The 14,311-nt window shown below is 61.1% G+C and overlaps 1 protein-coding gene across 6 annotated transcripts in view; it reads left to right on the top strand.

Annotated features, from left to right (window-relative positions):
• Positions 1-9,265: 9,265 nt before the first annotated feature.
• PHACTR4 (phosphatase and actin regulator 4) overlaps positions 9,266-14,311 on the top strand; it is a 70,316-nt gene continuing 65,270 nt past the window's right edge. For 2 of the 6 annotated variants that reach the window (XM_068917725.1, XM_068917723.1), the window contains exon 1: positions 9,266-9,337. The gene's annotated coding sequence lies outside the window, so the exon portion shown is untranslated. The remainder of the gene's footprint in view (positions 9,338-14,311) is intronic. The other 4 variants (XM_068917731.1, XM_068917728.1, XM_068917732.1 and 1 more) reach the window with 3 other exon arrangements.

Raw genomic sequence — 14,311 nt, 5'->3', positions numbered from 1 at the left:
TTGCAGGTGAGCCGCAGAGGTTGAGCTCCAGCGAGGAGCGCCAGGGCGGGCGCCCACGCGGGGCCGGCTCCCGGCTCGGGGCTGCGGGAAACCCGGCGTTTCTCGCGCCTCCCGCGGGAAGCAGGAGCGCGCCGGCCCCGCGGCCCGCGTTCCCGCTGCCTGAGCTCACGGGAACGGCATGCGTCCTTCCCCCGGGGCCCAAAATAGCCCCGCGGCGCCGCTCGGCACGCCGGGGGACCCGTTGGCTTGCCGGCCGCGCTCGGGCTCCGGGATGCGTCACCCGGCTGCCGCGCGCTCCCCGGCCGGGCGTCCGCCGGGCCGTCCCGGGCTGAAGCGGGGGGACGGGGCCGAATAATCGCCGCCACGTGCCGGCGGGAGAGGGGCAGCGTGCAGGGCGAGGGTGGGCTTTGAGCCGCGCCGGGCGCTGCAGCTCTTCCCTCCGCTGCAGGCTCCTCTGCCCGTCATCCTCTCTGCAGCCCAAATTTACCGCCTGGCAGCGTCGGTGCTTGATTAGGGGCAGGCTGACGCCCGCTGCTCCGCGGCGCGTGCCGGCCCGGCGGCTCGGCCGGCCGAAGGGAGCCGGCCCGGACGCGGGATGCAAAGGGCTGCGGGGCTGCAGCCTGCCCCGAGGAGCCGTCGCCGGCTCGAAAGCCGGAGGTGGGATTTTTGCCCGGAGCTCTGGGATAACCACGTCCGAGGGGGCTCAGGGGGGTTCGAGACGCCAGAGCGGCCGAGATGCTGTGACTAACCCCCGGCAGCGGGCTCGGAGCCCGGGCAGAGAGGAAAATTTTCCATGGCCGAGGAGGGAGCTGGATTAGGACTGCGTGCAGCCAGGCCAGGCGGGTCCCCGCTGAACGCGGCTCGGCTCCAGCCAGCGCGTTTGGGGTTTTCTGATTAGGCAGCGCCACTCGCTGGACACCCACAGCAGATCCTGATCCCTGCTGCAAGGCCGCTGCGAAGCTTCCCGCAGGCCCTGCTGCAAATGCTCCCAGCGCCCCCACTGCCGGCCTGGCTGCAAACCCTGCCCGTGTCCCTCCTGCAAACCCTGCTGCAAACCCTGCCCGTGTCCCTGCTGCTGCCCTGCTGCAAACCCTGCCCGTGTCCCTGCTGCTGCTGCCTGCTGCAAACCCTCCCTGTGTCCCTGCTGCTGCCTGCTGCAAACCCTCCCCGTGTCCCTGCTGCTGCCTGCTGCAAACCCTCCCCGTGTCCCTGCTGCTGCTGCCTGCTGCAAACCCTCCCCGTGTCCCTGCTGCTGCCCTGCTGCAAACCCTCCCCGTGTCCCTGCTGCTGCCCTGCTGCAAACCCTCCCCGTGTCCCTGCTGCTGCCTGCTGCAAACCCTGCCCGTGTCCCTGCTGCTGCTGCCTGCTGCAAACCCTCCCCGTGTCCCTGCTGCTGCCTGCTGCAAACCCTCCCCGTGTCCCTGCTGCTGCTGCCTGCTGCAAACCCTCCCTGTGTCCCTGCTGCTGCCTGCTGCAAACCCTCCCCGTGTCCCTGCTGCTGCCCTGCTGCAAACCCTCCCTGTGTCCCTGCTGCTGCTGCCTGCTGCAAACCCTGCCCGTGTCCCTGCTGCTGCTGCCTGCTGCAAACCCTCCCTGTGTCCCTGCTGCCAGCCTGGCTGCAAACCCTGCCCGTGTCCCTGCTGCTGCTGCCTGCTGCAAACCCTCCCCGTGTCCCTGCTGCTGCTGCCTGCTGCAAACCCTGCCCGTGTCCCTGCTGCTGCCTGCTGCAAACCCTCCCTGTGTCCCTGCTGCTGCCTGCTGCAAACCCTCCCCGTGTCCCTGCTGCTGCCTGCTGCAAACCCTGCCCGTGTCCCTGCTGCTGCCCTGCTGCAAACCCTGCCCGTGTCCCTGCTGCTGCCCTGCTGCAAACCCTCCCCGTGTCCCTGCTGCTGCTGCCTGCTGCAAACCCTCCCCGTGTCCCTGCTGCTGCCTGCTGCAAACCCTCCCCGTGTCCCTGCTGCTGCCTGCTGCAAACCCTCCCTGTGTCCCTGCTGCTGCCTGCTGCAAACCCTCCCCGTGTCCCTGCTGCTGCCCTGCTGCAAACCCTCCCTGTGTCCCTGCTGCTGCTGCCTGCTGCAAACCCTCCCCGTGTCCCTGCTGCTGCCTGCTGCAAACCCTCCCCGTGTCCCTGCCGCTGCCTGCTGCAAACCCTGCCCGTGTCCCTGCCGCTGCCTGCTGCAAACCCTGCCCGTGTCCCTGCCGCTGCCTGCTGCAAACCCTGCCCGTGTCCCTGCCGCTGCCTGCTGCAAACCCTCCCCGTGTCCCTGCCGCTGCCTGCTGCAAACCCTCCCCGTGTCCCTGCTGCTGCCCTGCTGCAAACCCTCCCCGTGTCCCTGCTGCTGCCTGCTGCAAACCCTGCCCGTGTCCCTGCTGCTGCCCTGCTGCAAACCCTCCCTGTGTCCCTGCTGCTGCTGCCTGCTGCAAACCCTCCCTGTGTCCCTGCTGCTGCTGCCTGCTGCAAACCTTCCCTGTGTCCCTGCTGCTGCTGCCTGCTGCAAACCCTCCCCGTGTCCCTGCTGCTGCTGCCTGCTGCAAACCCTGCCCGTGTCCCTGCTGCTGCTGCCTGCTGCAAACCCTGCCCGTGTCCCTGCTGCTGCTGCCTGCTGCAAACCCTGCCCGTGTCCCTGCTGCTGCCTGCTGCAAACCCTGCCCGTGTCCCTGCTGCTGCTGCCTGCTGCAAACCCTGCCCGTGTCCCTGCTGCTGCCTGCTGCAAACCCTCCCCGTGTCCCTGCTGCTGCCTGCTGCAAACCCTCCCTGTGTCCCTGCTGCTGCTGCCTGCTGCAAACCCTCCCCGTGTCCCTGCTGCTGCCTGCTGCAAACCTTCCCTGTGTCCCTGCTGCTGCTGCCTGCTGCAAACCCTGCCCGTGTCCCTGCTGCTGCTGCCTGCTGCAAACCCTCCCCGTGTCCCTGCTGCTGCCTGCTGCAAACCCTCCCCGTGTCCCTGCTGCTGCCTGCTGCAAACCCTCCCTGTGTCCCTGCTGCTGCTGCCTGCTGCAAACCCTGCCCGTGTCCCTGCTGCTGCCTGCTGCAAACCCTCCCTGTGTCCCTGCTGCTGCTGCCTGCTGCAAACCCTCCCCGTGTCCCTGCTGCTGCCTGCTGCAAACCTTCCCTGTGTCCCTGCTGCTGCTGCCTGCTGCAAACCCTGCCCGTGTCCCTGCTGCTGCTGCCTGCTGCAAACCCTGCCCGTGTCCCTGCTGCTGCCTGCTGCAAACCCTCCCCGTGTCCCTGCTGCTGCCTGCTGCAAACCCTGCCCGTGTCCCTGCTGCTGCCTGCTGCAAACCCTCCCCGTGTCCCTGCTGCTGCCTGCTGCAAACCCTGCCTGTGTCCCTGCTGCTGCCCTGCTGCAAACCCTGCCCGTGTCCCTGCTGCTGCTGCCTGCTGCAAACCCTCCCCGTGTCCCTGCTGCTGCCTGCTGCAAACCCTCCCCGTGTCCCTGCTGCTGCTGCCTGCTGCAAACCCTGCCCGTGTCCCTGCTGCTGCTGCCTGCTGGTAACCCTGCCCGTGTCCCTGCTGCTGCCTGCTGCAAACCCTCCCTGTGTCCCTGCTGCTGCCTGCTGCAAACCCTGCCCGTGTCCCTGCTGCTGCCTGCTGCAAACCCTCCCCGTGTCCCTGCTGCTGCTGCCTGCTGCAAACCCTCCCTGTGTCCCTGCTGCTGCTGCCTGCTGGTAACCCTCCCCGTGTCCCTGCCGCTGCCTGCTGCAAACCCTCCCTGTGTCCCTGCTGCTGCCTGCTGCAAACCCTCCCTGTGTCCCTGCTGCTGCTGCCTGCTGCAAACCCTGCCCGTGTCCCTGCTGCTGCCTGCTGCAAACCTTCCCTGTGTCCCTGCTGCTGCTGCCTGCTGCAAACCCTCCCCGTGTCCCTGCTGCTGCTGCCTGCTGCAAACCCTCCCCGTGTCCCTGCTGCTGCCTGCTGCAAACCCTGCCCGTGTCCCTGCTGCTGCCTGCTGCAAACCCTGCCCGTGTCCCTGCTGCTGCCTGCTGCAAACCCTGCCTGTGTCCCTGCTGCTGCCCTGCTGCAAACCCTGCCCGTGTCCCTGCTGCTGCTGCCTGCTGCAAACCCTCCCCGTGTCCCTGCTGCTGCCTGCTGCAAACCCTGCCCGTGTCCCTGCTGCTGCTGCCTGCTGCAAACCCTGCCCGTGTCCCTGCTGCTGCTGCCTGCTGCAAACCCTCCCCGTGTCCCTGCTGCTGCCTGCTGCAAACCCTCCCTGTGTCCCTGCTGCTGCCTGCTGCAAACCCTGCCCGTGTCCCTGCTGCTGCCTGCTGCAAACCCTCCCCGTGTCCCTGCTGCTGCTGCCTGCTGCAAACCCTCCCTGTGTCCCTGCTGCTGCTGCCTGCTGGTAACCCTGCCCGTGTCCCTGCCGCTGCCTGCTGCAAACCCTCCCTGTGTCCCTGCTGCTGCCTGCTGCAAACCCTCCCCGTGTCCCTGCTGCTGCTGCCTGCTGCAAACCCTCCCTGTGTCCCTGCTGCTGCTGCCTGCTGGTAACCCTCCCCGTGTCCCTGCTGCTGCCTGCTGCAAACCCTCCCTGTGTCCCTGCTGCTGCCTGCTGCAAACCCTCCCCGTGTCCCTGCTGCTGCTGCCTGCTGCAAACCCTGCCCGTGTCCCTGCTGCTGCCTGCTGCAAACCCTGCCCGTGTCCCTGCTGCTGCCTGCTGCAAACCCTCCCCGTGTCCCTGCTGCTGCTGCCTGCTGGTAACCCTGCCCGTGTCCCTGCCGCTGCCTGCTGCAAACCTTCCCTGTGTCCCTGCTGCTGCTGCCTGCTGCAAACCCTCCCCGTGTCCCTGCTGCTGCTGCCTGCTGCAAACCCTCCCCGTGTCCCTGCTGCTGCCTGCTGCAAACCCTCCCCGTGTCCCTGCTGCTGCTGCCTGCTGCAAACCCTCCCCGTGTCCCTGCTGCTGCCTGCTGCAAACCCTGCCCGTGTCCCTGCTGCTGCTGCCTGCTGCAAACCCTCCCTGTGTCCCTGCTGCTGCAAACCCTGCTGCAAACCCTGCTGCAAACCCTGCCCTTGTCCCTGCTGCAAACCCTGCCCGTGTCCCTGCTGCAAACCCTCCCTGTGTCCCTGCTGCTGCCTGCTGCAAACCCTGCCCGTGTCCCTGCTGCTGCCTGCTGCAAACCCTCCCTGTGTCCCTGCTGCTGCCTGCTGCAAACCCTCCCCGTGTCCCTGCTGCTGCCCTGCTGCAAACCCTCCCTGTGTCCCTGCTGCTGCTGCCTGCTGCAAACCCTCCCCGTGTCCCTGCTGCTGCCTGCTGCAAACCCTCCCCGTGTCCCTGCTGCTGCAAACCCTGCTGCAAACCCTCCCTGTGTCCCTGCTGCTGCAAACCCTGCTGCAAACCCTCCCTGTGTCCCTGCTGCTGCCTGCTGCAAACCCTGCCCGTGTCCCTGCTGCTGCTGCCTGCTGCAAACCCTCCCCGTGTCCCTGCTGCTGCCTGCTGCAAACCCTCCCCGTGTCCCTGCTGCTGCTGCCTGCTGCAAACCCTGCCCGTGTCCCTGCTGCTGCCTGCTGCAAACCCTGCCCGTGTCCCTGCTGCTGCTGCCTGCTGCAAACCCTCCCTGTGTCCCTGCTGCTGCAAACCCTGCTGCAAACCCTGCCCTTGTCCCTGCTGCAAACCCTGCCCGTGTCCCTGCTGCAAACCCTCCCGCGTCCCCGCAGCAGCGGCCCTGCTCTCCCGCGCACCAAAGCCCACCAGCCTCCCACTGTCTTGCCAAATGCTGAGGGCCGGATCGTAGGGTCGCCTGGGGATGACGACTCACCCCGCCACAGAAAAAAGCCCGTGGGCTCCTTCTCTCTACCAGAGAGGATTTGAAGCCTGTCCCCCTCCCGGGAGATACCCCGGGTCCCCCCAGGAGGCTGTCTGGGCCGCCGGGCCGGGCCATCGCTGCCCATCCCAGGCACGAGGCTTCACTGGGCTCTCCGGCGTCGCGGTCCGATGCTGCCGAGGTGTCGTGGTGCTTGGGGCTTCAAGCCAGGCAGCGCGCGGCCCTTTCCCCGATCTTTTGCTCTCGCGATTTCCCTGAGAGCTGAGCGAGGCGCCTCTCGGAGCGGCGGGCTTGGGGCGGGAGGCTCGACCTCCCGAGAGGGGCTTCCAGCGGCTGCGCCGGGCCACGCGCCCCCGGCTCCGGTTTTTGTGCTCGGCATTCGGGGGCCGTGGCGGGGTTTTATGCCGCGTTGCCCTGACCTCCTTAGAGGAGAACGCCTCTGCTGTTTAATCACCCGCCGGGTGGGCTTCCAGCGCTGCACGGCTCATAAAATATGGATGGCATCGATCTGCTGAACGCCAGCCCGGCCTTACTGCTCCCGGGGAGCGGGGCAGTAATTCGGTAGCTCGGCGCACAGCGTCCCCAAGCGCCCCGCACCGGTCCTGCCTCCGACGAAAGCCGCGGCAGCTCTGCCGCGAGCAGCTTCAGCATCCCTCCCCTTCATCAGCGCCTGGGATAACGCTGGCCGCTGCCCGGGCTGCGGGCTGCGAGCTGGTCCCTAGCCCTGCGGAAAAGGGGTTTTGGTCGTTTTTCATGGGTTTTTCTCATTTTTCATCGCAGGCCAGGCCGCGCTTGGCTTTTGGGATGAGCGGGGAGGTCGGGAGGGCGCGCCGGCCCCGCTCCCGCCCGCGGCTGCCCCGTGCCGCGACGCAGGCTTTGTGCACGCACAGCACCGCTATTTATAGCCGCCCCGGTTGCTGCTCGCTCCGTGGCTGAAACTGGAAGCCCAACCGCGACAAAAGGATGAGTCACAATTCCAAGAGCTACACCAGAAAGGAATTAAATGCATATATTCACCCCCAAAAAGCGGGGAGCAGGCTCTGCACCGGTAGCGTGCGCTTGGCTTGTTTTCCGAAGGGCTTAGCCAAAACCGCGACACCAAAAGCCTTATTTTTTTTTTTTCTCCCCCTAAGCGAGGGTGGCGAGTTGTGCATAACGCCGTGACAGCGGGAGCTGGAAGTGCAGCGACGGCCTGGCGGATGCCGCCCGGCGGACGGAGCCTGGGATGCTCTGAGCACCCGCCCTGCTCCTACGGCCCTGCAGGAGCCGGCAGGACGGGCCGGAGCGCGCGGGAACCTCCGGGCCGCCGTTGCCCGCTTGGCGGGAGCAGACCCCGCGCAGCGGTGCGTGCACGCGGGCGCCTGGCCCGTCCGGCTCCGCCGGCAGCTGCGAGCTCCTCGTTGACCCGCTCCGCTGGGAAAGGCGGCCCCGATCCGGGGCAGGAGGGCTGGCGGGGGGTCACCTTGCCGGCGTTCCCGCGGCTGCCGGGCACGCAGATAAGATTTGAGCGGGGAGAATATCTCCGTCAGCAGGAGAGCAAACGCCGCGGTTTCCCGACTCGGGAGATAACCCCGGCGCAGCGTTGCCTCCAGAAACCCCTCCCAGCAGCCTCGAATATCCCAGGATTTATTCGCTGTAGGGCTCGAGGCCAGCAATTAATGAGGCCGCGCTGGAAATTTTGCAGAGAGGAGTCAGAAGGTGGAGGAGACGGGGGCCTTGGGAGGCCAGAGGATGCAGTAATGGATCAGGAATCCGAGCGAACAAACATGCCCCGTCCCGGCGAGCGGCTGCTTCAGCTAGCGCCCTCCTCCTGCAGCCGGCAAGGCGCTCAGCAGCGCAAAAACACCGCGTCGGCCGCCGGCTCCCGGCCGAGGGCTCTTGGCCTCGCCGGTGGAGCGGGGCAGAGCAAAAGCTCTTCGATCGCCGCCCCGCTCGCGGCCTCCGAGCAAGAGCGGCAGCGCAACGGAGAGGGCGGGCGGCCGCGGCCCCGGCGGGACGTCGCGGCCCCGTGCCGCCCGCGAGGCTGCGGCGCCTTTGCAGAGCCCCGGGGTTTTCGGCGGCAGGTCGGAGCACCCGTCGCCGGGCTTGCGCAAGAAAAAAAAAAAAAAAAAAAAAAAAAGCGATGCATTTCCCCTCCCGTCTTTGGCACCTGCAGGAGCTGGGGAAAAGCGTGAAGCCGGGCGGCGGGACGGGCTCCGCCGGGGCTCGGGAACGCCGCGCCGTCGAGGGACGGATCGCAGCCGGACGCACGGAGAGCGGGACTGCCGCGTCCGCCGGCGGCGCTCCCGTGTTTCCCCCCCCCCCCCCCGGCGGGGAGTTTGGCCTGAGAAAAGCTAATATTAAGCAGTTCGTTAGGACGAACTTGTCAGGTTTGCCGGTGCAGCGAGTATTTGTTTCTGGGATGCTGCTGAAAACTTCCACGCTAAAAAGCCATCCGAGGAAAACGGGGGTTCGTCAACGTTTGAGCCTGTGCTGGAGGGAATGGAAATGAAAAATAGGTATTTCCTGGCGAAGCGTGGGGTCCCGTTGTTGTGCTCCACGCCGTTTACGTTCTCCCGCCGAGCACGTCCCAGTGACACCCCGTGACCGGCCCGGGAATATTTTAACCCCAGGAATATTTCAGTCGTGATCCCGGGGGAAGGTTAAATCACTGCGGCGAGGGAGGTTCGAGGTCGCCGGCCGAATTGCTGCCGTCTGCCTGGCCCCAAATCCCCCCTCCCAGCCCCATCCTCCCGGGCCCCTCAGCACCCCCCGACCCCAAATCCCCACTCCCCCCCCACCCACCGACCCCCAAAGGCCCCCCAGCGCCCCCCGGCCTTCCCGACCCCAAATCCCCACTCTCACCCCCCCAGCCCCCCAACCCAAAATCCCTCCCAAGCCCCCCAACCCTGACCCCAAGTTGCCACCCCAAATCCCCCCCAGCTGCCTGGACCTGAAATGCCCCCCCAGTCCCCACCAGTGACCTCAGATGCCCCCCAAATCCTCACCCCAGGTCTGCAACAGACCCCTTCCGACCCCAAATCCTCTCAACTCTCCCCAAATCCCCCACTGCCCCCACCCCAAATCTCCCCCAGACCCCTCACCCACCACCCCCAAATCCCGCAACCCCCCCACCCATTGACCCAAAATACCCCCCAAATCCGCACCCCAAATCCCCCCTAGCCCCCCCACCTCTCCACGCCAAACCCCTCCCCAGCCCCCCCCCAGCTCGCCCCCCCGCTGACGCCAAATCGCCTCAAACCGCCCCAAATCCCCCGCCTCAGCCCTCCCCTCCGCCGGGTGGCCCGGGGGGGCGGGGCCGGGGAGGGCGGGAGGGCGGGGCGGGGCCGGGGAGGGCGGGGCGGGGTCGGAGAGGGCGGGGCCGGAGAGGGCGGGAGGACGGGGCGGGGCCGGAGAGGGCGGGGCCGGAGAGGGCGCGGGGCGGGGCCGCGAGCCAGAGAGGGCGGGGCCAGGAGGCCAGGGGGCGGGGCCTCGCCCGGCGGACTACACGTCCCGGCATGCCCCGCGCGCCGCCCTCCCTACCAGGCTTCCGGCGGGGCCGCCCCGGGTGGCGGCGGAGGGAGCCGGCGGCCGCGGGCGGCAGGTGAGGGCGGGCGGCCCGCCCGGCCCCCCCCCCCCCCGAAACCCTCTCGTGGGGCTCGGCCTGGCCCCGACCCCCGGCTCCTACCCCCGGCGGTGGGGGGGTGCGAGTGGGGCTGAGTGTGGGGCGGGGGGGGCGCCGGGGGGAGACCTTAGTGTGTGGGGCGGGGGGGGGCGTTGGGGGGAGGCCTTAGCGTGGGGCCTTAGCGTGGGGCAAGAGTGAGAGGGTTTTGGTGGGGGGGGCAGGCGGGCGGTTATTTGGAGGGGGGGCGAGTTCCCCCTCTTCTCCTCACTGCTGCCCCCCCCCCCCGCAGCGCTTGCCGGGTGAAGCCCCTCTGCCCCTCGCTGCCTGCCGGCCCCGGGTGAGCCCCCCCCCCCCCCGGGCGCCCCTCTGCAGGCCCCTGGGCTCAGCCCGCTCGTCGTCTCTGCAGGTGGTGGGGGGGGGTCTCCCCGCTCTGCTTCGGGGGGTGAAGTTTGGGTGGGTGGCGGGCTGTGTCGCGGAGGGGCGAGCGGGCGCTTGGCTCCAGGTCCTGGGCAGGTGATCGCTGCTTTTCCCGTCCTTTCCCCCCCACCCCCCAGGCTCGCTCGCTCCTGGGCCGCAGGTGACACGGCTCGCTGGCGGGCAGAGAGCGGCTGCTGCTCTGCCTGGGTTGGCCTTGCTTCCCCGGGAGCTGGGACGCGCCGCTGTAGTCCGCGCGTTCAGGAGCCGTCTGGTGCCTGAAGTTTGCTCTGCTGCGTTGCTCTTTCCGCGCTTGTGCCAGCGGCCGGGTTCAAACAGGCTCTGTCCTTCCAGCAGCAGCGCCTGGGAGCTGGAGCTTGAAAACTTGCTCGAGTGACTGAATTGGTAGTTTGAATGGATGTCTGGGGCCTGCTTTTAAAACAAAGCAAGAAGCAGCTGGCTGTAGCGTCTCTTACTGTGCTTTGCTGTTTTCTGAAGTGCTTAGGCCCTGACTAAAAGTAAAACCGTTTGTTTTTTCATCTGTGCTGCTGTCCTGTTGCCCCCTATGTGAGGGCTTCACCTCTAAATTCTACGTTTTGGGGCAGCCCCTCTGATATTTCTTTGTTTGATCTGTTCTGTCTTAATGTTGATTGAAATTTGAAACGGTCCTGCTGTGCTTCTCGTTTAATTGTTCTTCCCCACTGTTTGCGTGCGGCTGAATTATTTACCTCTGTCTTGCTTTGTGTTGTGTTTGTCCAGGTGAAGGTAGGTGAGGTCTTGATGCCCCTCTGTGGGGTAGGAGTGCCGAAGAGCTGTTAGTACTGACAAAAAGCGAACACGCAAGAGAAGGTGCTTTGCTGCGACTGAAATTCTGAAGTAAAAGCTCCTCCTAAACATTAAGTTGTTTAAACGTTGCTTCCACAAGCCTAGAAGGAGAGTTAGGGATGCCTAAAGAGGTGCGAGAAGTGATTGCTTCTCCTTAATGTGTAAAGAAGCCTTGAATCGTGTAGGAGTGAGTTTTAAACTTGAAACTTGCTTTTGAAAAATTATAAACATCAGCAAGTCATTGGCAGAATATTGTTTTGCTTGTAATAGAAGGTGCAAGATGAGGCTTTCTGTGGTCCAGTTGTGGCGGGTAAAAGGATGGGTTCAGTTGAATTAGCTTGTTGTGCTGGTGTCGAAGTTGCACAAAAGTGTAATTAAACTCCTTCTCTACCTGCTATGATTTCGATACAAATGCCCATTGCTCTTCAAACATACTATTTACATTAACTCATATTAACTTCTGAGTGTACATAGGACCTAAAATAGTAATTTTACATAACTACCTTCCCAATTAAAATTCCCCAAAAAAGTGTGTGTGTGTGTGTGGGGGGGGGGGGAATAAAGCCTTAATGAGGCTAATTCTTACGGTGGAAACTTGTGGACATGTAGCTATGCCAATTTAAATTAGTATCTTGGATGGTGATGGTAACAAAACCCTTTTCCTATTCAGAGTGGCTTTAAACTTGTTCTTTCTACTAGTGCTGGAAATGACTGTGCCGACCTGTCCTAGGTTAATGTGGTTTCAAATGTATCAATCCTCATTTTCACAGGGTTTTGCTTTTGTTATCAGATAACTTCTTAAAGGATGTTTTTGTAAAGTAAGTATCCTTTCTGCCCTGCTGAGAAATAGCTGGGGGAGCTATATTTGAGGCATAGAGCATCCTTAAGCCCTGAAAGTTGGGGAGGGAGAGTCCTGTTGGGAGCACAGGGCTGTGCAAAGAGGCTGACATGGACAAGGGAAATGTGATTGCATCCTTGTTTTCAGGCTGCTGCATCAGTAATCTGTGATTATACAGCCTTCTACTTCCTTCAATCGCTGGTTAATTTGATTTCCAGTTTAATTTGATGACAGTTTTGAGAGCCAAATCACTTGTATTTAAACAAATGGCTTCTATTTTGATCAAATTTCATTGTGTTTGGCATGTGTTGGGGCGTTATAAGTGTTAAGTATTGCTGACACTGCTGTTCCTGCAGGTCTATTAGTTGGTGATGAATATTCAGATACTAGCTATACCAAACCTGTGTCTGGTGGGGACGGGGGGAGCTTAAAGTGAAACCTGTGCAGTGGTGGAGGCTGCACTGATGTTAGCTTTTTGTCACTGGCCTCTGTGATGCCACATGTGAAGCAAGTTGATGGGATCCATGTGATCACCTGGATCACCTCAGTACCTGTTTAACCATTTATCAGGCAAAACTGGGGCTGTGGACTCTAGGGAGTGCAAGGAAGCTGATACAGCTGTTGGGGCAGAGGTGTCATCTCGTTGCTACTTCCGTTCAAGATGGTAGGAGTGTGGCGTGCCTAGTGAAAAGATGAAGATGATCTATGTTATCCAGGATCGGGGCCCTAAATTTGTTTCATTGGGATTTCCTACCACTCGGCATATGTATGCTGTGAGTGTTTTTTGTGAATCTGAGACTACTTTTCTGCTAGTGAGCTTGGAGCCCTCGGAAACTAATGGATGTGTGACTGCAGCAGTGGCAGGTCTTGGCTTTGTGTTGGGGGGGGGGGAAAGCCCTTTCAGAGATCTATTTTTGTCATTTAATTAGTAGTTCTTGCTGACTTGTCAATGCTGTGGTGATAAGTATTTCCAGTTCTTTTCGGCACAGTGGGGTCACGCATTAGTCAGCCAATGAATATGCAAGCCGGCAGTTGCACCTTTGGCTGGTTCCAGTTGGGGATTTTTAACTCCTTCCAAGCTGTGCCCCCAAATCGGAGGGCAGACCCTTTGCACGCCTCTTAAGTGGGGAATCGGTATGTAGATATACAGATGTTTGTGAGTCTTCTGCTTGAGGTTCTCAAAGTATTTTCCAAATGCTGACTCTCCTTAATTTTTTCCTGCCCCAGAGGAATTTTGCCTCTTGTAAGAAGCTGCAGTGTAGAGATTTGCACGGGTCATAAGTAAAAGAACGCAGATTTCCCGATTCTGTCCTATCTTGCTCGTCTGTGCTCTTATCTGCTGTTGTTGAATGCCTTGGGTGAATCTTTGAAGGTTGGAAAGCGACCAGCAAAACTCCTAACAATGACTAGTTATGCATTTTGCATTTCTGCTCCTTGCACATGAGGAATTGCCCTTTTCCTGATACTTAAATGACTTTAAGGAAGTCAGTAATCTAAAGATACTCTTTGTGTTGCTTGTCCTGGTGCTTGTGGTGTTGACTTGTTTTTGATTATCAGCCGTGCTAAGATACGGAGGTGAGGGGTACTGTCCAGACCCAGCTGCAGCCTGTTGTCACACTGTTTGAGTTTCTTTGTTTGCTGATGACTGTATGCTCTTTCTGCTTTGTGCTGGGGAAGGGCTGGGGGAGGGAGGGCTAATTATCTCTAGAGACAGGCTTTTAATGCTCTTAGCCAAAAGAACAAGCTTCATCTCTTAACTGAATGAATTGATTGTGTGAAATAACATGAAGCACCAGTGGCAAAGATATGAAAATTGGTAGCACTCCAAATGAGTTCTCTCTGCTGAATCCTGGAAATAGGATTTTTTTTTTTGCCGAATCTATTTGCTAGCAACAGTAATTGGAGGAGGAGAGAATGGGTAAACAGATTGTTAACTTCATTCTTTTGTGTTTGTGCTTTTGGCATGCTGATTGCAAAACGCGGTTAAGAATTGCTTACCTAACAGCTGCATGGCTAAGTTCAGAAGTCATGATGGGCAATGCGCTGTCCTGAACTAATTAATGATGTCTGCTGAATGTCATTGGGCAAAGTAAGGTGCATACTGATGAGGTCAGATTCTGCAAGTCTGGCACTTTCCTGGCTCTCAGGCAGAACTCCTGGTCTAACGATTCCAGCTGAAAGGCTTTTGAAGCAGATTGGTAAAGATCATTAGATTTTAGTAAAGTCTAATGGCACTTAAACTAGAGGTTTGGAAGCTTTTTCATTTTGCAGGCTTCAAAGAGCTTCTGCTGAAAGGCTGGGCCCCTTTGCAGGGAGCTTAGCTACTGACAACCTGCTTTCCCTTTGGTTACCTAATCCACAGAAGTGAACCCCTAATTAGAGATCTGTTGCCATAGACTTAGACATCTAAAATCAATCAAGATTAATGCCATGATTGATTTTAAACCTGAGGCAGCCCTTATGGGCTTCCTTCATTGCCTGTCACACCCTTATCTGAGGGAGAGGAGAATCTCTCTGAAGATACTTGCCTTTTCTCCATTGGGCTAGTCACTATAGACTCTTCTCTTAGACGATTAGCTTTTAAGGGCACAAGCAACAAAAACTTGGCCTAAGTCCTACTGAGGAGTCTTGATTTGTGGACTCGGATTAAGGCGTGAAAAGCATTGTCTTGTTTGGTGTCTGTGCAGCATTTAGCAGGACCTGCTCAGGGCTGCTGGTGTCAATGTGATGCTCTGCTGCCAAAAGTCAGGAGCAAAAAATAATGAGGTTCTAGCTAGACGTGGCCCTGAGGTGGGAGGTTAGGATCCCAGGCCACGTTGCTCTATGACTTGCACTGATGTCTCAGGAGGTTTCCAGAAACTCTGCTCACGGAGGTG

This window comes from Struthio camelus, chromosome 23 (genome assembly GCF_040807025.1).
Source record: "Struthio camelus isolate bStrCam1 chromosome 23, bStrCam1.hap1, whole genome shotgun sequence".
Lineage (NCBI taxonomy): Eukaryota > Metazoa > Chordata > Aves > Struthioniformes > Struthionidae > Struthio > Struthio camelus.
This window is presented reverse-complemented; position numbering and strand designations above follow the sequence as displayed.